The sequence below is a fragment of the Pristiophorus japonicus genome, chromosome 6 (assembly GCF_044704955.1).
Source record: "Pristiophorus japonicus isolate sPriJap1 chromosome 6, sPriJap1.hap1, whole genome shotgun sequence".
Taxonomy (NCBI): domain Eukaryota; kingdom Metazoa; phylum Chordata; class Chondrichthyes; family Pristiophoridae; genus Pristiophorus; species Pristiophorus japonicus.
In genome coordinates this window covers 120,582,937-120,605,187 of record NC_091982.1, presented here as the reverse complement: position 1 = coordinate 120,605,187, position 22,251 = coordinate 120,582,937, and the positions used below count along the sequence as shown (strand labels likewise).

At 47.3% G+C, this 22,251-nt stretch overlaps 1 protein-coding gene across 3 annotated transcripts in view; it reads right to left on the bottom strand.

Annotated features, from left to right (window-relative positions):
- The window catches only part of klhl13 (kelch-like family member 13), a 333,304-nt gene extending 313,595 nt beyond the window's left edge, over window positions 1-19,709 (bottom strand). Inside the window, exon 1 of one of the 3 annotated variants that reach the window (XM_070883162.1) lies at window positions 19,634-19,709. The gene's annotated coding sequence lies outside the window, so the exon portion shown is untranslated. Of the gene's footprint in view, window positions 1-16,116; window positions 16,237-19,633 lie in introns of those variants that run through there. The other 2 variants (XM_070883163.1, XM_070883164.1) reach the window with 2 other exon arrangements.
- Window positions 19,710-22,251: the final 2,542 nt, after the last annotated feature.

The window sequence follows — 22,251 nt, the reverse complement described above, 5'->3', positions numbered from 1 at the left end:
CTCAGGTCCCTCTGTACTGCAGTATTTTGTAATTTCTCTCCATTTAAATAATAATTTGCTTTATTTTTCTGCCAAAGTGGATAACCTCACACTTTCCCACATTATGCTCCAGCTGCCAAATGTTTGTCCACTCACTCAGCCTGTCTATATCCCTTTGCAGATGTTTTACATAAGAACATAAGAAATAGGAGCAGGAGTAGGCCATACGGCCCCTCGAGCCTGCTCCACAATTCAATATGATCATGGCTGATCTGATCATGGACTCAGCTCCACTGCCCAATAACCCCTTATCGTTTAAGAAACTGTCCATTTTTGTCTTAAATGTATTCAAAGTCCCAGCTTCCACAACTCTCTGAGGCAGCGAATTCCACAGATTTACAACCCCGAGTGAAGAAATTTCTCCTCATCTCCGTCTTAAATGGGTGGCCCCTTATTCTAAGATCATGCCCTCTAGTTCTAGTCTCCTCCATCAGTGGAAACATCTCTCTGCATCCACCTTGTCAAGCCCCCTCAATCTTATATGTTTCGATAAGATCACCTCTCATTCTTCTGAATTCCAATGAGTTGAGGCCCAACCTACTCAACCTTTCCTCATAAGTCAACCCCCTCGTCTCCGGAATCAACCTTGTGAACCTTCTCTGAACTGCCTCCAAAGCAAGTATATCCTTTTGTAAATATGGAAACCAAAACTGCACGCAGTATTCTAGGTGTGGCCTCACCAATACCCTGTATAACTGTAGTAAGACTTCCCTGCTTTTATACTCCATCCCCTTTGCAATAAAGACCAAGATTCCATTGGCCTTCCTGATCACTTGCTGCACCTGCATACTATCCTTTTGTGTTTCATGCACAAATACCCCCAGGTCCTGCTGTACTGCAGCACTTTGCAATCTTTCTCCATTTAAATAAGAACTTGCTCTTTGATTTTTTTTCTGCCAAACATTATACTCCATCTGCCAAATTTTTGCCCACTCACTTATCTCAAAGAACTTCAACAAATTTGTCAAACATGATTTCCCCTTCATAAATCCAAGCTGACTCTGCCTGACCGAATTTTGCTTTTCCAAATGTCCTGCTCCTGCTTCCTTAATAATGGACTCCAGCATTTTCCCAACGACAGATGTTAGGCTAACTGGTCTATAGTTTCCTGCTTTCTGTCTGCCTCTTTTTTTAAATAGAGGCGTTACATTTGCAGTTTTCCAATCCGCTGGGGCCTCCCCAGAATCCAGGGAATTTTGGTAAATTACAACCAATGCATCCACGATCTCTGCAGTCACTTCTTTTAAGACCCTAGGATGTAAGCCATCAGATCCAGGGGACTTGTCCGCCTTTAGTCCCATTATTTTACCGAGTACTTTTTCTTCAGTGATAGTGATTGTTTTAAGTTCCTCCCTCCCTATAGCCTCTTGATTATCTATTATTGGGATATTTTTCGTGTCTTCTACCATGAAGACCGATACAAAATATTTGTTTGTAAGTTTCTGACATTTCCCTGTTCCCCATTATTAATTTCCCAGGTTTGGTTTGTTCTAACCACATTTTGAGAAATAGCAAAAAGTGGAGAGAGGTTTCTAAGCTTTTATTCTCAGGGTTTTGGGGTAATGTTTTGAGACTGTGATTAATATATAAAACAAGAGGACCTCCCGTGATATTGGTCATGGAGCTATTTTGAAAACAGGAGCACACCACAAATCACACACTGCATTATTCCACTGCTAAGGGGGAAGTGTGTGTTAGTGGTGTGTTCTGTTAGGCCACAAGGTCTAATTGCTATATCATTATCATAGGCAGTCCCTCGAAGCGAGGTTGACTTGCTTCCATGCCATAAAAGGATGAATTTACATTGCAATATAGGGTGCAGATCATCACCCTGGTTTGGTTTGTGGGACTCTTAATCAGAAGGTGCAGACAGAATGAGACGCAGAGGTACAGGTGCAGCGTCCAAAATCCAGAGTTCCAAAATCCGGACCGATTGTTGGCAGGGTCGTCCGAAATCCGGAAAATATTGCAGAATCCAGACTACTCGACCCTGCTGACATCAGGGCCTCGCCACTGCCCGACCTCAGGCCTCGCCTTACCGCCGCTGCACTTGCCGCGCCGACGTCGCTGCTGCCCTTACCTCGGGGCCTCCTCACCTGGCCGCCCCAACACCTTCTTTTCGACGGGGTCCACCCCGAACAGCACCTCCATGGCGGGGCCCGCCCGAACAGCTGCTCCATGGTGGGGCCCGCCCGAACAGCTGCTCCATGGTGGGGCCTGCCAGAACAGCTCCTCCATGGCGGGGCCTGCCCGAACAGCTCCTCCATGGCGGGGCCTGCCCGAACAGCTCCTCCATGACGGGGCCTGCCCGAACAGCTCCTCCATGGCGGGGCCTGCTCGAAAATCTTCTTCTCGGCGGGGTCACGCCCCAACAGCTCCTCGGCGGCGACTCCCCTTTCCAACGTTCCGAAATCTGGAAATATCCGAACCTGGGCTCGGGTGTATCTGGATTCGTGACGTCAGAAAGGCGATCCAAAGTCGGGAAAAACACGTTCCCAAGGGTTCCAGATTCTGGACGCTGTAATACATTTGTAATTTAAGAGACTGCAGATATGCTGGCTCTGGTATTCTCTTCCCAAGTATTGTACTTTGAAGTGCAACATAGAAAGCAAAATGCAACATGAAGCACAACAGAGAATTCTGCATTTCTTGGCTATCAAGTCAGATGAGCCAATGATTTATTTTTTATCATCTCACTAAGCTTCACACCATAGGGCACAAAAACCTTTCCAAAAGGTTTGTCTCATACTTTGGGTATTTAATTCAGTGTAACTATTTGTACTGCACATTTAATGACAGACATGCGTCTAGGTGGGGTGGAGGTTGAGAGGGGAAGGGACATGGGTGGGTGGGGGGGGGGGGGGGGGAAGGGACACGGGCGGAGGGAGGGGGGGAAGGGACACGGGCAGAGGGGGGGAGGGAGGAGGGGAAGGGACACGGGCGGAGGGAGGGGGGGGAAGGGACACGGGCGGAAGTGGGGAGTGGGGGGGGGAAGGGGCACGGGCGGAAGGGGGGGAGGGGCACGGGTGGAGCGAGGGGAAGGGACACGGGCGGAAGGAGGGGGGGGGAAGGGACACGGGCGGTGGGAGGGGGGGGGGAGAAGGGACACGGGCGGAGGGAGGGGGGTAAGGGACACGGGCGGAGGGAGGGGGGAGAAGGGACACGGGCGGAGGGAGGGGGGGAAGAAGAGACACTGGTGGGGGGTGGAGGAAGAAGAGACATGGAGGGGGGGGGGGGAGGGGGCAGGGGATTGAATCAGGTAGCTGTTCCACTGATTGAGCACTCACTCACTGAAATACTGTTTCCGCAAATTAGTTTTGAATTTAGTCCCCTTCAATCACAGGCCGTGTCCTCTGGTTCTACTGTTCTGGACACGGTGAGACAGCTGGTCATGGTCGACAGTCTAGTCCCTTTAGAATCCTAAAAACACCAATCACATCAGCTCTCTTCCAGTGAGAAACGTTTTTGCAACCAGTCCTCATAATTCATCCAAGTGATCAGGAAGGCCAATGGTATCTTGGCCTTTATTGCAAAGGGGATGGAGTATAAAAGCAGGGAAGTCTTGCTGCAGCTATATAAGGTATTGGTGGGGCTGCACCTGGAATACTGCGTGTAGTTTTGGTTTCCATATTTACGAAAGGATATACTTGCTTTGGAGGCAGTTCAGAGATGGTTCACTAGGTTGATTCCGGGGATGAGGGGGTTGACTTATGAGGAAAGGTGGAGTCGGTTGGGGCCTCTACTCACTGGAATTCAAAAGAATGAGAGGTGATCTTATCAAAACGTTTAAGATTGAGGGGCCTTGACAAGGTGGATGCAGAGAGGATGTTTCCACTGACAGGAGAGACTAGAACTAGAGGACATGATCTTAGAATAAGGGGCCGCCCATTTAAAACTGAGGTGAGGAGAAATTTCTTCTCTCAGAGGGTTGTAAATCTGTGAATTCGCTGCCTCAGAGAGCTGTGGAAGCTGGGTCATTGAATAAATTTAAGACAGAAATAGACAGTTTCTTAAACAATAAGGGGATAAAGGGTTATGGGGAGCAGGCGGGGAAGTGGAGCTGAGTCCATGATCAGATCAGCCGTGATCTTACTGAATGGCGGAGCAGGCTCGTGGGGCCGTATGGCCTACTCCTGTTCCTATTTCTTATGTTCTTATGTAACCTTCTGCTTGCCTCAACCTCTACCCCAACCCACTCCCCAGTTTTGGGACTCTTCCGTGTCCTGTCTCTTCTATATAGTGGTTGGGTTTTCTTAAAAAGTTGAAGAAAGAAATTCTCTTTCCAATTATTTTAGTTGGACTGGATTATAAGAACTGAAGCACAGCGAAGTGCCCTCAAAGCGGCTTCAACCCCAGTGAGTATGATGTTTTACGATTGTCACACATCTTACTACAGCCAGCAAAAGTGAAGATACAGTCACTTCTCCAGTTGCTGACTTTTGGAAACTGACCATAAAAGTATGGCTTGTTTAAATCAAATTTAAAACTGCATTTTTATCGGAGAGAAGGGGAGCTAATCACATACTGATTCAGACTCTGCTTAATGTAAAGGCAGCCATTGTATACCCACTATCGTTCCTGTCACAGTGTTCCACCCAGCGCAGTGTCGGCATTAATTCACATACAGTGCAGCCAAAGAACGTTGACACTCCCAGGATCAGTTCTGCTTCAGACGGACAACATGGCAACTGCACTTGTACTAAATCAGACGCACCACTATTGGGCAACTGCACCTGTGGTTACGGACAAACTGCTTTACACAAGAAGTACATCTCCCAAAGATCAACAGGTTTTCATTAGAAAACACACACATTTCTAATTCACCATTACAAACACAATGACACGCGCAATCACAGGAAGTCTTCACAATACTCAATAAAAGATGCAACCGTTGACAATATTTCAGCTTGTGCACTTGCTGCATGGCTAAGAAATACGATCAACATCCCAAGTACTTTTCAGTAAACGTGGTTAGGGCTAAATATGGATGTCAATTGCTCCGAATTTATGATGGTGCTGACAAGTAGGCAAGAATAGAAGAAAAAAGTTATTTTCTCTTCAAATGCTCTTGACTAAAACGGGGCTGAGAAAATGACACAATTAAAGCCTGTATGTAGTGAGTGAGCACTGTGCTATTTTCCATCCAAATATTTGGGTAGCAGGCTGCAGCTTCAAGTATTGCACAGAATCCCGCGATCTTATGCCAGGCAATATATTAAATCCCCTCATCATACCATGCTGTTTTGTGTTACCAAATTGAAGTAAGCCCACACAAGTAGCACATTAGAACTTAAATACTGTCGTATTGTACAGTATCAAGTCAGGGTAATCTGGCCGCAGCTCAAATCAGTTTACACAAAGGTTAAGCTTTGAACCTGCTTTGCTCCATGAAGGGCAAAGAGGCGTTTTCACTACCCATCCCAATTACAAACATGCAATGTCAAGGGCATTACGCCGACTTCCTCGCAACATAATGCCCTTTGAATTGCATTTAATGTCAGTGCCTATCTATCAAACTTATTTGCCCATCATTTCAACTTGAAATCAGCTTGGAGTTTACCAAATATGCAACTTGCAAATGGTTCCATTTTCTGAACTACTTCTGCTTTCTTTGCATTACCGGAAAAGTCATTTTTTTTTTTTTTTAAAGTGGGTGAAAGCACTCGACTGTGTCTCAAGTTCCTGCAGATGGTAATGTTTTGATTTCATAACAATCAAAATAGAGAGTGACCATCACTGTACAACACAAATTCCATACCAAGTGCTCGAACTGATTAATCCCCCAACATTTTTGGAAAACCAGTCTACTTACTGTTAATCAGTCATTTTTTTGTATTAGAACTGTTTTTAAACTGTTCAGGATTTTGGACTAAGTACAGTAAATAAAACAGCAAGAGGGCTTTTAGTACACACAAAATTTTTTTATTAAATGACTGAGTTAACCATCTGAAATTGCGTTTGAAAGTGCCTGAAGAGAGTAAATGAGCTCCCAAGATGGGCGGCGAGATAAAGTGAGAGTAAAGGGTGGCAAGAGGCGGAGAATCATAGAAGTTTACAACACAGGAGGAGGCCATTTCAGCCCATCGTGTCCGCACCAGCAAGGTGAAGGAAAGAGAGTGTTTCGATCTACGTCCACAAAGTGACGCAGCAAGTTCACTCCCGACACTGTGCATCTCCTCCATAGTCATGAGCATCGTCAGCTCCTTTGTGAATTATATTTTTGGACTTTAGGGGAATCAAGGGATATGGGGATCGGGTGGGAAAGTGGAGTTGAGGTCAAAGATCAGCCATGATATTACTGAATCTTGAGGGGTCACATGGCCTACTCCTGCTCCTAGTTCTTATGCTCTTATTTTTAAGCTCAGGGAGGGTGAAGCCTCCCAGTTGACACATAAAAAAATACTTACATTTATATAGCACCTTTCACGACCACCGGACGTTCCAAACACTTCACAGCCAATGAGGTACTTCATTGAAGCGCAGTCACTGTTGGAATGTAGGAAATGCGGCAGCCAATTTGTGCACAGCAAGCTCCCACAAACAGCAATGTGATAATGACCAGATAATCTGTTTTTAGTGATGTTGATTGCGAGATAAATATTGGCCAGGAAACCAGGGATATCTCCCCTGCTCCTCTTCAAAATAGTGCCATGGGATCTTTTACATCCACTTGAGAGCAGTGGGGGTTTCGGTTTATCTGAAAAGATTGCACCTCCGACAGTGCAGCGCTCCCACAATACTACACTAAATGTCAGCCTAGATTTGTGTGCTCTAGTGTCTGGAGTGAGCCTTGAACCAACGACCTGCTGACTCAAAAGGCCAGTGTGCTACCAACTGGGTCACAGCCGACAATCTAAATAAGCGCTCGAGCACCAGCTCCCAGGAGACCGCTGTGTGCCTGCTGCTGTCTGGATGCTGGCCAAGCGTGCCAGGTGTGACTAGGTACACCAGCTTCAAATGAAGCTCGACAATGTATTGGGGGGCAGGGGGTGGGGGTCAGTACACAGTACACTGTACTTCAAAAAGCCTTCACCTCATGCAGGTTTTGGAAGTTGTGAATTACTGAAACCTCAACTTCTCCTGCAGTAACATTGCTGTCATGTGCCTCTGGGAACTCAGTCTGTACAAAGCAATTGACAATCAATCAGTTGTCATTTCACTAGCTGTTGAAATTTGCATTTCATTTGACTGCTTAGGACTTTCCTGAGTCCCAAACATTTGGCATTATTTTAGAAAGGACACGAAACATTGCACCCACTATCAAACTTGATGTTAAAAAAAGTAAATAAGCAATCAAATAAATTGATAAGATTGAATAAAACACAATCGGTGATTACAGTGTAACCCTTACCAACGGATCCATCACAGACCCATTCCACGTCCGGACCGGGGTCAAACAGGGCTGTGTCATCGCCCCAACCCTCTTCTCAATCTTTCTCGCTGCCATGCTCCACCTCACAGTCAACAAGCTCCCCGATGGAGTGGAACTAAACTACAGAACCAGTGGGAACCTGTTCAACCTTCGCCGTCTCCATGTCCAAGACCACCCCAACCTTTGTCGTCGGGCTACAGTACGCAGACGACGCCTGCGTCTGCGCACATACAGAGGCTGAACTCCAGGACATAGTCAACGTATTTACTGAGGCGTACGAAAGCATGGGCCTTATGCTAAACATCTGTAATACAAAAGGTCCTTCACCAGCCTGTCCTCACCAAACAGCACTGCCCCCCAGTCATAAAGATCCACGGCGTGGCCCTGGACACCGTGGATCACTTCCCATATCTCGTGAGCCTCCTATCAACAAGAGTTTGCATCGACGACGAGATCCAACACTTCCTCCAGTGCGCCAGTGCAGCCTTCGGTCGCCTGAGGAAAAGAGTGTTTGAAGACCAGGCCCTCAAAACTGCCACCAAGCTCATGGTCTGCAGGGCTGTAGTAATACCTGCCCTCCTGTATGGCTCAGAGACATGGACCATGTACAGTAGACACCTCAAGTTGCTGGAGAAATATCATCAAAGCTGTCTCCGCAAGATCCTACAAATCCCCTGGGAGGACAGGTGCACCAACATCAGCGTCCTCACTCAGGCTAACATCCCCAGCATTGAAGCACTGACCACACTCCATCAGCTCTGCTGGGCAGGCCACATAGTCCGCATGCCAGACACGAGACTCCCAAAGCAAGTGCTCTACTCAGAGCTCCTTCATGGCAAACGAGCCAAAGGTGGGCAGCGGAAACGCTACAAGGACACCCTCAAAGCCTCCCTGATAAAGTGCAACATCCCCACTGACACCTGGGAGTCCCTGGCCCAAGACCACCCTAAGTGGAGGAAATGCATCCGAGAGGGCGCTGAGCACCTCGAGTCTCAACACCGAGAGCATGCAGAAAACAAGCACAAGAAAGATTGTGTGGCAAACCAGTCCCACCCACCCCTTCCCTCAACGAATGTCTTCCCATCTGTGACAGAGTCTGTGGCTCTCGTATTGGACTGTTCAGCCATCAAAGAGTGGAAGCAAATCTTCCTCGATTCCGAGGGACTGCCTATGATGATGATGATTTGACGCAAGAGCGATATACTCAGCAACACTGGAGCCGGTAGAGTGCTTTAAAAGGGCGTGTACAGCAAAATCTCTTGATTGCACAGAAGAAAAACGATAGACACTTAAGTCATTGCTTTTCTCTATTGGTGAACCAGTGAAGACAATCATGCACTGCCACAGACAAATTCAACGGTTCAAGATACAGGAGCTATAAACCTACACAAAAACATCATCCTGAAGTACAATGTATTATACTGCTGCAATAAAATACTTTCTCCGATCGTGCATCAAGTCCCGCACACCCATCACCCCTGTCCTCACTGACATCAAAAAGACTTGCATTTATGTAGCTCTTTTCGCAGCCTCAGAGCATCGCAAGGTGTTTTACAGCCAATGAAGTACTTTTGATGTGTCGTCACTGTTGTAAAGTAGAAATCGCGGAAGCCAATTTGTGCACAGCAAGCTCCTACAAACAGCAATGAAATAATGACCAGATCATCTGGTTCAGAAGTTGGTTGAGGGATAAATGTTGGCCAAGACATCAGGGAGAACTCTCCTGCTCATCTTCAAATAGTGCCAGGGATCTTTTACGTTCAACTGAGGGGGCAGAGGGGGCCTGCTTAACGTCTCACCTGAACTACGGCATCGCCGACAGTGCAACATTCCCACAGTACTGCACTGGAGTGTCAGCCTACATTATTTGCATAAGTCTCTGGAGTGAACCCACAACCTCCTGACTCAGCAACAAGAGTGCTACCAATTGAGCCACCGTTGACGCTGAGGGCCTAAACTGCCACCAAGCTCATGGTCTACAGGGCCGTAGTAATAACCACTCTCTTGTATGGCTCAGAGACATGGACCATGTACAGTAGACACCTCATGTCACTGGAGAAATATCACAAACGATGTCTCCGCAATTACCTACAAATCCCCTGGTAGGACAGACGCACCAACGTTAGCGTCCTCGTCCAGGCCAACATCCCCAGCATTGAAGCACTGACCACACTTGATCAGCTCCGCTGGGCAGGTCACATAGTTCGCATGCTAGGCACGAGGCTCCCAAAGCAAGCGCTCTACTCGGAACTCGTCCACAGCAAACGAGTCAAAGGTGGGCAGAGGAAACGTTACAAGGACACCGTCAAAGCCTCCCTGATAAAGCGACATCCCCACTGACACCTGGGAGTCCCTGGCCAAAGACCGCCCTAAGTGGAGGAAGTGCATCTGGGAGGGCGCTGAGCACCTCGAGTCTCATCGCCGAGAGCATGCAGAAATCAAGCGCAGGCAGCGGAAGGAGCGTGCGGCAAACCAGACTCCCTGCCCACCCTTTCCTTCAACCACTGTCTGTCCCACCTGTGACAGAGACTGTGGTTCTCGTATTGGACTGTTCAGCCATCTAAGAACTCATGCTAAGAGTGGAAGCAAGTCTTCCTCGATTCTGAGGGACTGCCTATGATGATGATGCTGACATTGGCATCCCCAACGCCTTAAATTTAAAATTTGCAACCCCATGGCTTTCATAGCCTCTCCCCTCTCCATCTCTGTAATCTCCTCCAGCTCTACAACTCCCCAGTGCACAAAATCTCAGTTTCTCTGAACCTAGCCTCTTGTGCAGCCCACTACCATCGCTCCACTATTGGTAGCTGGATCCACACCCTGCAAATCGCTTCCTATACCCCTCTACTTCTCGTCCTTTAAGACCCTCCTTGAAAACCACCTCTTTTTCCAAGTTTTTGGTCATCCTTCCAATCTAATTTTTCTATTTACTCAGAATACTTTATTTTTTCCTTGACACCTCTGATGAGATGTTTCCCCATGTTAAAGATGGTGTATAAATACAAGTTGCTGTTGCGAAAGCTCAGTGAGAACTTATATTGACACTCGTAGCAGAAATATATTAGCCCAAATTGTGATAGTCAAGTTTGCTTTGGGTAGGGGGGGAGCGGGATGTCGAAGTTGTTTTACATTGCCCCAAAACTCTTTCAATCCTTGATCATGCAAACCAGAGATACAGAAAAAAAATCATTCCACAACTGGTCCCACCACAGATTTCAGAACCTTGCTGAAACTGGTGTAATCAGCAGCTGCTCACAAAAAGCACAGTAGTCACATGTCAAATGTATTAAAATAGATACAAGTATCCCAGTCAGCAGTGGTACTTAAGGGCACTAAATTGAAAATTTGATGCATACTTTCCTAGGAGAAAAAACAGTCATTAAATCGCTGAGAATGACACAATTATTGATACACACATCTGATTACATCTTTTTTTAAACACAGAAAAATAGCAGAGTGGCTTAAAACAATTACAAATATAAAAGCATAAAAACACGCAACTCTTTGATGACGATACAAATAACCTGTCCGGACTGGATTTGAGAAAAAAAACTGCACGAGACACAGAATTTCATGGATTTCGTTTTTATAAAAGTAAAAGTGCAAAAACTTCTACACATATGGGCAGACTAATTTATCAGCCTTGAATTATCCCGTCTTGGGTGTTCAAACAAACCGCACATTTCATTTTTATAGCGTTATCTGAAACAAAAGCTCATCACAATGGGTACCGGAAAATGAACACTGGCACAACAACTTGTATTTATATAGTGGCTTTAACTTATTACCATCCCAAGTTGCTTAACAAAGGAGAGCAAGCAGGCGGCAAACATTAGTAGAGTCAGGGAAATGAACAAAGGCATCGGGGAGGGGGCATGGGGCGGGGGGGCGCACATCAGGCGAGGGAGCGTCGGGGAGGGGGGAAGGAACGAGCGCCGGGGAAGGGGAGGGGTGGGGAGCGAGCACCGGGGAAGGGGAGCTGATAGAGTGTAGGGAGAGTGGAAAATGCAGAGAAGGCCAGAATCACTGCGATGCTGTGCGAGGACAGGAATGAATGGACAAGCAGGACTTACTGTGAGGCATACAACAAGCAGATAAGATTTGAACAGTCAATTCTGAAAAATAAAGTTCTCTATCAAATACATTAACTTGTTTTTTCATAGAATCATAGACATGTATTTCCACCAACTGATGTTTTGATAAACAAAATGTCATTCAATCCTTGGCCGATGCCATGTTTAAATGCACCAGGTGATGTCACATAGGCCAGGAAGCTCTCAGGACCAATCACAACCTGTGTTGGACCCCTGCCGAGGTACTGTACTTCACTTCCTCACCAAACATGCACAAGGGGGTGTGTAGGTAGGAGTGGCAGAGGCTGCCTGAGGAAGACAGTGTTTGAAAACCAGGACCTCAAACCCGGCACCAAGCTCATGATCTATAGCCTCCTATATGCTTCAGAGACATGGACCATGTATAGCTGACACCTCAAAGCACTGGAGAGGTATCAGCAATGCTGCCTCTGCAAGATCCTGCAAATCCATTGACAGGATAGGCATACCATCAGTGTTCTCACTCAGGCCAACATCCCCAGCATCAAAGCACTGACTACGCTCGATTAGCTCCGATGGACAGACGACATCGTCTGCATGCTCGATATGAGACTCCCGAAACAAGCACTCTACTCGGAGCACCGACACGGCAACAGAGCGCCCCGGGGGCAGAGGAAACGTTACAGGGACACCCTCAAAGCCTCCTTGAAAAAGTGCAACATCCCCACCGACATTTGGGAATCCCTGGCCCAAGACCGCTCAAAGTGGAGGAGGAGCATCCTGGAAGGCGCCGAAAACCTCGAGTCTCTTCGCCAGGAGCCAGCGGAAGGATGCACGACAACCAAAGCATTCCCCCCCCTCCCCCACCCGGCCCTTTAACCACCATCTGCCCCACCTGTGACAGAGACTGTAGATCCCACATTGGACTCATCAGTCACCCGAGAATTCATTAGTGTGGAAGTAAGTCATCCTCGGTTCAGAGAGACTGCCCAAGAAGAGAAGGTAGGAATAATTCAGTCAGGATTTCCAATCCTGATCCCTCTCCGCTGACCCCTGGTGCAAAGTGGATGTATGTGGAGATCTGGTGACGCGATGAGGACAGCCATGGTTATCGAGGCTCACATATGAATAAACACGGACAGGTACCACAGGGCAGCTGCTGCCTATGAAACTGTGCCCCGGATTGAAAGGAAAAGGCTGCTCGGGGGGGAAAAAACGTCAGTCATGTTAAAGACATTTATAAATTGGAAGCAGCAGCGGGAGCCTTTGCTGATTTGCTCGCTTCCCAGCCTGGATAGCAACCCTACCAACGGCCCAGCTGGACCCAGGAAAATACATAACTGGGATCATCAGGGTGTTTCTCAGAATTTGCTCCTAATTAACCTGCAGAGTACTCAGGAACCTGAATACCAGCATATTAAAAGAAAGGGAAAAACTCATCCTAAAAATGATTTACCAATACGAACGGTTCCATAACAGATCAACGTGTAGTTCAAATCTCTCAAACAGTATTTGTGAGTGAATCATTTTCAATCTGGCTCCTTTATAACAAGAGAAACCCCTAGAAATACACAAGTCCATCAACATCAGCAGAGTGTCAGCTGTGGCTCAGAGGGCAGCACACTTGCCTCCGGTTCAGAAGGTTGTGGGTTCAAATCCCACTCAGGGACTTGAGCACAAAAATCCAGGCTGACACTCCAGAGCAGTGCTGAGGGAGTGCTGCACTGTCGGAGGTGCCATCATTTGGAACTTCTATGTTCACCTGTCTGCCTTTTCAGGTGGACATAGAAGTTCCCATGGCACTATTTCGAAGAGCAGGGGAGTTATCCCCAGTGTCCTGGCCAATATGTATCCCTCAATCAACATAACAAAAAACAGATTATCTGGTCATTATCACATTGCTGTTTGTGGGAGCTTGCTGTGCACAAATTGGCTGCCGCGTTTCGTACATTACAACAATGACTACATTCCAAAAGTACTTCATTGGCTGTAAAGCGTTTTGAGATATCCAGTGGTCGTAAAAGGCACGATATAAATCCAAGTCTTTCTTTCATCCAAAAAGGAGAAAAGACAGCTGAACGATTTAATCTTAAACCCTTCACCAAAACTGGAAAATGGAAGAGAAGGGAGCCACTAACATGCGGCGGGGGTGACAAAAAGGCAGGTCATAGTCACAAATCAGGAGCTGACTCCGTGTCAGAGAAAGGCGGCGACAGGTTAAACACCCAACAAATAGATTTTTGAAAGAAAAACTGAATAATGCACTAAAAAGTTCTCTGCATTGAAAATCCATTCAAGAACAAAAGGGGCATAACAGTCGCTAATGAAGGCAAGGAAAATGGGATGGCACTCTTCGAAAAAGCTCCATTCCAACATTTGTGATTTTTGTTTTTCTCTTTATTTCATATTTGCAATCTTTATTTTTATTTTTACTAAATGTGAAGCCTTTAAATCTTCTAAATCTGGAGGTCAACTTCAGAAACGAACTATCTGTGCATCAGCTAATCCCAGGATATCGCACTACTTTCACTTATACTGTTGCTACAGGAAGTAAAAGTACAACTCTGAGGTTGGCCAAAAAAGTCAAATCAAAATTCAATAGGCTGATATGAAATGAAACCATCACTTATGGAAGCTGCAATCTAACCTCAAAGCGGGAACGCCCAGATTTCCACATGGTAAAGTGCCCGAGATCACGAGGGAGCATCAGTGAAGGGAGAAGGGACTGTGAAGTGCTTGCAATGAAAATTGTCCTCATCAAGGAAACAAGTGCCTTTTTGGAGTTTAGACGGAGGAATAGAAACCAGTTCCCTGCCCATCCTCTATAAAGAAATATCATCATCGTCATAGGCAGCCCTTCGGAATCGAGGAAGACTTGCTTCCGCTCTTAAAATGAGTCCTTAGGTGACTAAACAGTCCAATACGAGAGCCACAGTCCCTGTCACAGGTGGGACAGGTTGAGGGAAAGGGTGGGTGGGACTGGTTTGCCGCACACACTTTCCACTGCCTGCGCTTGATTTTTGCATGCTCTCGACGACGAGACTCGAGGTGCTCAGCGCCCTCCCAGATGCACTTCCTCCACTTAGGACAGTCTTTGGCCAGGGACTCGCAGGTGTCAGTGGGGATGTTGCATTTTATCAAGGAGGCTTTGAGAGTGTCCCTGTAACGTTTCCTCTGTCTACCTTTGGCTCGTTTGCCATGAAGGAGCTAATTGCATTATATAAACAACTTTCACAATCTCACGATAACCCAAAGTGCTTTACAGCCAATGAGGTACTTTGGAAGTACTGTTACTGTAATAATGTAGGTTAGATTGTTTATTCCAGGGGGACATCACAATCAATGTAAGCATGCGTTCCCAGATCATGTGCATATTCCAAAAGGAGTCACTGAATGGCTATCAGCAGCAGAAACCTGTGGCGATTTCTTCTCCCTTCCTAACCAAATGGATGCTATTCTATTTGACGTCAATTTAGCACAGACCGTGGAAACACATATCTTTCTGATCTGTATGGTTTGTACACTGGACAGCCCCTTTACCAATTCAGCCATCATAGAAGCCCATTCCCTTACTCAACAGGATTAAATAAAGAATTGGGCAGCCCCTGAAGCATACACAATGTTAGACACATTTTCTACGGCACCATTACCTGCAAAATCATTTCCATCCGTACACTTTAAGTTACAATACTTTATTAACCTATCCTTGCCTTTGTAATGCTGGATTTGTTGACACCCACTTTATTTAAGCATCGTTCAGTTGGATAAGTATTGCATTCAATATGTTTCCACTATATGCCTTCAGTTTCTTTATTTTTTTTCTTGCAATTTTATTCTCCCCATCTCGAAGGACTTAGTGGGCTACTATTCCACAGACATCCAACTGTACCCTCAGCCAAGTGACCATTATCCATGTCTGAGTTTAGGTAGGTTATTCAACCACAAAAGAAGTCACAGCCAAGCCTGATCCTGTCCTCACGTAACATCAACAAAAGGTGCAGTTTCAGTAGGAATGACTGGGGATCTGGAGCAGAAACTCGAGCCAAATTTTCCCTCCCTTACCCAGGTTATTTAGGAACACAGGAACAAGAGAAGGCCATTCAGCCACTCACGCCTGCTCCACCATTCAATTAAATCATGGCTGATCTGTACCTCAACACCATTTACCTGCCTTTGCTCCATATCCCGTCATACACTTACCTGACAAAAATCTCAGTATTGAAATCTCCAATTGTCCCCCAGCATCCACAGCCTTTTAGGGGAGAGAATTCCAGATTTCTACTATTCTTTCAAGAAAGACTTGGGGATTTATACAGCGCTTTTCACGACCACTGAATGTCGCAATACACTTTACAGCCAATTAAGTACTTTTGGAGTGTAGTCACTGTTGTAATGTGAAAATGCGGCAGCCAACATGCACACAGCTGCTTCTTCATAGGCAGTCCCTCGTATAGAGGATGACTTGCTTTCACACCAAAAAGGGATGAGTTCATAGGTGTTTCGACGAGGACCTGATATTCCACGTCATGAACAACATATTGAAGGGTGGAAGATGCATACGCGTGGATTATTTTAACATTTGGTGGCCGTTGCACACCAGCCACCACATGGGCTTGACAGGGCCCTCGCCTCTTCTGGGCCCCGAACTCTCACCTCTCCTGGCCCCGATCACGTCACTTGTGGACTCCGATCTCTCTCGGCTTCTCTGCCTCGGTCATTTGCCGCACCTCCACCACGATCTCTCGCCGCACCTCCACCACGATCATGCTCACAGCAAGCTCCTACAAACAGCAATTTGATAATGACCAGATAATCTGTTTTAGTGATGTTGATTGAGGGATAAATATTGGCTAAGACACCAGGTCTAACTCCCCTGCTCTTCTTTGAAATAGTGCCATGGGATCTTTTGCGACCCCGAGAAAGCAGACGTTTAACATCTCATCCAAAAGACGGCACCTCCAACAGTGCAGCACTCCCTCAACACTGCACTGAAGTGTCACCCTAGATTTTTGTGCTCATGTCCCTGGAGTGGGACTTGAACCCACAACCTTCTGACTCAGAGGCGAGTGTGTTACCCACTGTGTGAAAAAGTACTCCCCGATTGCTCCCCTGAACAGCCTTGCTCGAATTTTAAAATGAAGTCTCCTTGTTCTGGAGTCACCTACTGGAGAAAATAGTTTCTCTGCAACCACCGAATGCATCCAACATTTTGAACACCTCAATCAGATCACCCCTCAACCTTTTATACTCAGGGAACACAAGTTTTATGCAACTGGTCCTCATAACTTAACCATCAGTAGTGGAGGAAAATGGTGGAATCAATTATTAAAAATGAAATAGCAGCGCATGTGGAAAGCAGTAACAGGATCGGTCCAAGTCAGCATGGATTTATGAAAGGGAAATCATGCTTGACAAATCTGCTGGAATTTTTTGAGTATGTAACTAGTAAAGTGGACAAGGGAGAACCAGTGGATGTGGTGTATTTGGACTTACGAAAAGCTTTTACAAGGTCTCACACAAGAGATTGGTGTGCAAAATCAAAGCACATGGTATTGGGGGTAATGTACTGACGTGGATAGAGAACTGGTTGGCAGACAGGAAGCAGAGAGTCGGGATAAACGGGTCCTTTTCAGAATGGCAGGCAGTAACTAACTGAGTGTCGGAAGGGCTCAGTGCTGGACCCCAGCTATTTACAATATACATTAATGATTTAGATGAAGGAATTGAGTGTAATATCTCCAAGTTTGCAGATGACACTAAACTGGATGGCGGTGTGAGCTATGAGGAGGATGCTAAGAGGCTGCAAGGTGACTTGGACAGGTTAGGTGAGTGGGCAAATGCATGGCAGATGCAGTATAATGTGGATAAATGTGAGGTTATCCACTTTGGGGGCAAAAACACGAAGGCAGAATATTATCTGAATGGCGGCAGTTTAGGAAATGGGGAGGTGCAACGAGACCTGGGTGTATTGGTTCAACAGTCATTGAAAGTCGGCATGCAGGTACAGCAGGCGGTGAAGGCGGCAAATAGTATGTTGGCCTTCATAGCTAGGGGATTTGAGTATAGGAGCAGGGAGGTCTTACTGCAGTTGTACAGGGCCTTGGTGAGGCCTCACCTGGAATAGTGTGTTCAGTTTTGGTCTCCTAATCTGAGGAAGGACGTTCTTGCTATTGAGGGAGTGCAGCGAAGGTTCACCAAACTGATTCCCGGGATGGCAGGACTGACATATGAGGAAAGACTGGATCAACTGGGCCTTTATACACTGAAGTTTAGAAGAATGAGAGGGGATCTCATAGAAACATGTAAGATTCTGACGGGGCTGGACAGGTTAGATGCGGGAAGAATGTTCCCGATGTTGGGGAAGTCCAGAACCAGGGGACATAGTCTTAGGATAAGGGATAGGCCATTTAGGACTGAGATGAGGAGAAACTTCTTCACTCAGAGAGTTGTTAACCTGTGGAATTCCCTACCGCAGAGAGTTGATGCCAGTTCATTGGATATATTCAAGAAAGAGTTAGATATGGCCCTTACGGCTAAAGGGATCAAGGGGTGTGGAGAGAAAGCAGGAAAGGGGTACTGAGGGAATGAGCAGCCATGATCTTATTGAATGGTGGTGCAGGCTCGAAGGGCCGAATGGCCTACTCCTGCACCTATTTTCTATGTTTCTATCTAAACCCTGGTATCGTTTGGCTATGAAGATCAAATAACTCAGCATTCCTTCTACTATCAGAGTAGACATCAGCAAAATTAAATCTTCCTGATTTGTACGACTGAACTACTCACTGAAATTGCTGACCCATTGGAGGAACCATACATCCTCTTTTTATCTGCTCCACTTTTGAACATCACGTGCGCCCAGCGTCTACCCCATCATCAGGTTTCATACTGTTGCAAAAATTTTCAAGTCAATATGGAGTTAGAATTATTTACGTTACAAACCATACCTATCCCAACAAATAATTTTCAACAAAACTCAGCACGATGGAATGTGACAAACATGCACAAGAACTAAATCACATTACAAGCTTTGACATCAGTTTGTACACCGACATTGCTCTTGAAACTACACGGAAGGACAAACTGGGTCCACTATTTTTTATTTATTTTTGTTCCTTGTTTGTATCACTGCATTAGCCAACCATTGCATGTACAGAACACCAGTCAGGTTTCAGGGGGATAAATAGCATTAAGATGCTAATCACAGAAACAAGTCGCAGAGATCGCTTGCATCACTCACATGTTACACAGTGGTTGCGCTGTGGGATCTTCATATTGTTTCAGCCCACAAAATGTGAGACAGAACAATCCCTTCTCATTGACAAATTCTATTAATATACTGCCTGTTGTGAACTTTCTTTCCCCGGTTACAAATTCCTACATCCACATCTACTGCGGAAACTGCCTATGTGAACTTTTGCTTGTCTTGTGTGCTTGGAAGGCCCTGTCATGCCTCTGCTGGAAGGATGGTGTAAGTGCAGCGTGACAAGTTTACATAGCCAGTCTCCATTGTAAACGCTGTCACGGACATTTGAAATTGAAATATTGCTCACAATTATGGTGACTGAACTTTTGGTCCAAATAATTCCCCCTCCTGACCCTACTCCACGTGAAAACTAAACTTAGTCTGGACTCACTCTGGGCAATCAATCGTAGTGCAACAGATGAAAAAGAAAACTTTCTTTCAGCAGAAGTGCAACAGATGAAAAAGAAAACTTTCTTTCAGCAGATTAAAAACAAATGGGGTGCCCAGCTGCATTTTTCTTGTAAGTTGTAGTGAACTTTCTGTACATTGGATGGATGGAGGAGGAGCTGGACAGCAGAGAGCCCAGTCTTTTTATGATTATAAATGTCAGGGTTAAAGATATTATTGGCATATTTGACCAGAAGGCCACAGAGCAACAACAAAACACAGCAGCAAACACGTGAGTGGCCCCGGCGGCCCCGGGCTCGGGGGCGGGGCGAGCCCTGGCCATTTAAAGGCGCCGCTCAAACTCACTCGGGCCGGGCCTGGGGCTCCGCTCGCACTTGTACCGGCCGTTGTCACCGGCAAGGCAGCCCGGGGCCGCCAGCTCCCGCCCTCACACCGAGTCGAGCTGTGTGCGTTGAGGGCAGGGTGAGGCCCCCGGCCACCCCGGGCCCAGTGTCGTCCGCTCCCCGCCGTTGTCCTTACCTCACCTCACCGACAGCCCGCGCCGCCGCCGCCGCCGCCGCCAGACTCTCGTCCTCCCGCCGCTCGCCGGCCGAATCCTCCGCCGCTGCCCGGCCCCACCCACACCCTCCCTCATTGGTCGGTCCGACGCACCCGCCCGATTGGTTGCGCGGAGGTTGCTGCGCCGCGACATCACTTCCAACGGCGGGCAGGGCTGCGAGAGCGGGCGGTTGGTGAAGAGTCGGTGCTGGCGCTTCATCTCTCCCCTTCCTCCCCCTCCCCCTCCCTCACCGCCCCGGGCATCTCCCCCTCCTTCCTCGCCCCATCTTCCCCTCACCGCCCCGGGCATCAATCCTCAACCTTCCCTCACATCCCCCCTCATCGCCCTGGTCATCCACCCCTCACCCCATCTCCTCCTCCCTCACCTATCATCTCCCCGTCACCGCTCCAGGCATCAATCCTCACCATCCCGGGCATCACCCCCTCACATACTCCCTCACATCTCCCCCTCACTGCCCTGGGGCATCCCCATCTCCCCCCTCCCCGTCCTCAACCCCTCGCCCCCTCCCTGGCCTCACCCATTCACCACAACCCGCACAATTCAACACCCTCACCTCAACCCGCAGCCTCACCCTCTCCTCCCTCAACCCGCAGCCTCACCCCCTCCTGCCTCACCCCCCTCCTCCCTCACTCCCACCTCACCTACCTCCCACCCCGTCCTCTCCCACCCCATCCTCGCTCCCTCCCCGCCTCCTCCCTCGCTCCCTCCCCACCTCTACCCTCACTCCCTCCGCATCAGTAGACAACCAGCAAACCCGTGTCAGGTACCCGGAGATCCTCACAGTGCCAGCCGTGGCTCAGTGGGTAGCACCCTCGCCTCAAAATCTTGTGGGTTCAAGTCCCACTCCAGAGACTTGAGCACATAATCCAGGCTGACACTCTAGTACAGTACTGAAGGAGCGCTGCACTGTCAGAAATGCTGTCTTTCGGATCAGACGTTAAACCGAGGCTCCGTCTGTATTCGCGGGTGGATGCATAAGATCCCATGGTACAATAAAAGAGCAGAGGAGTTCTCCTGGCCAATATTTATCCCTCAATGTTTGTAGGAGCTTGCTGTGTGCTAATTGGCTGCCGTGTTTCCTACATTACAACAGTGACTGCAGTTTAAAAGTACTTCATTGGCTGTGAAGCGCTTTTAGACGTCCTGAGATTGTATAAATACAAGTCTCTTTCTATTAGACAGCTGGCAAACCTTTGCCAGGCAAACAGATATCTGGAGCACCTTAAAAGCAGTGCAACCCTTTCTAAAGCGTGTAGTTGTATTGCCACTCCTGACCACAGCATGGGCACACACCATGTTCCGTCATGTGTCGGCTCTATCAATTAGTGGTGCAGAGTTTCAATGGCATCTGCTTGCTTCTTTGCAACCTATTCAGAATAGGCAATGGGCCGCTGGGTAAATGAGTGCATGTTCTCATACTCAGTAATATTATCCAGCAACTGTCGTCTCAGGTCACTGTATTTCTTTGTTAGCTGTACAAAGAACATTGTATTCAGTCAGATTAAGATGTTTGACAGGGCAATTTGTGCAGTGCCAGCCTAATTTTTCCAGGCATACAGGCATAGAGCTGTGTCCCAGGATTGCTCAGCACCAAATTGCTTCATCCAGGCCCTTGGGAGCTGGTGAGACTTTGTTCGGTAAGGGTATCAGGATATGGAGCAAAGATGGGTAAATGGGCTGGAGATTCAGATCAGTCATGATTTAATTCAGTGGTGGAGCAGGTTCAAGGGGCTGGATGGAAGACTCCTGTTTCAAACGTTCCTATGATGGAGGCCTAATTGAGGCATGTTATTTGAACGTAAGAATTAGGAGCAGGAGTAGGTCATTCGGCCCCTCGAGCCTGCTCCGCCATTCAATACGATCATGGCTGATCTACCTCAACTTCATTTTCCATTTGCTTGGTTTATCTGCTTTGAGATTGCTCCTGTTATTGCAGAGAAGACTAAAGTACCTTGCATCCTTTGTCCTTCCCATCCCAGTCCCAAAGGACTGTCCATGCTGAAGTTGAAATCCGGTGTGATTCCCAGGTACAGATATGGAACAATTGGAGGTTCGCTAATACAAGAAAACTTTTTTGGTGTCAGTTGTTGCCAAATGATCATGCTCTGGTGTTCGCTAACCATTATAGACTGAAGAATGGGTGCTGTAACACTGGAGTAAATGTAACCAACTTATTACTGCGTTTGAAGTCAATAACAGTGCTTTATGAATTTCTGCCTTGTAAGTGCAGTTCATAGCCCAACTCCAACAGCATGCACAACATTGTTGCTGCACTTTGAGCTGCGGCATTTTGCTCCAGATTTCTGTGTCCGATGATCTCCGGGGATGGTTCGCTGGAAAGCCCCGGCGCTTGCCCTGCTATATCAAGCAAGGGAAGGTGTTGAAAGGCCACTTCAACTGCCGGCCAGACGGTAACCAGGGTAGGTTGTCGGGGATACCTTTGGGAGGGGACATCGAATCCTGTCCAGGTTAACGGTGGCTGAAAGGGCTTGCTGAGCTGAACAGGGCAATACCGAGCCTGTGTGTCTGCTTCTTTGGCGGGAGGAGTGACAGCAGTAAGGTGACAGACCGGAAGAAT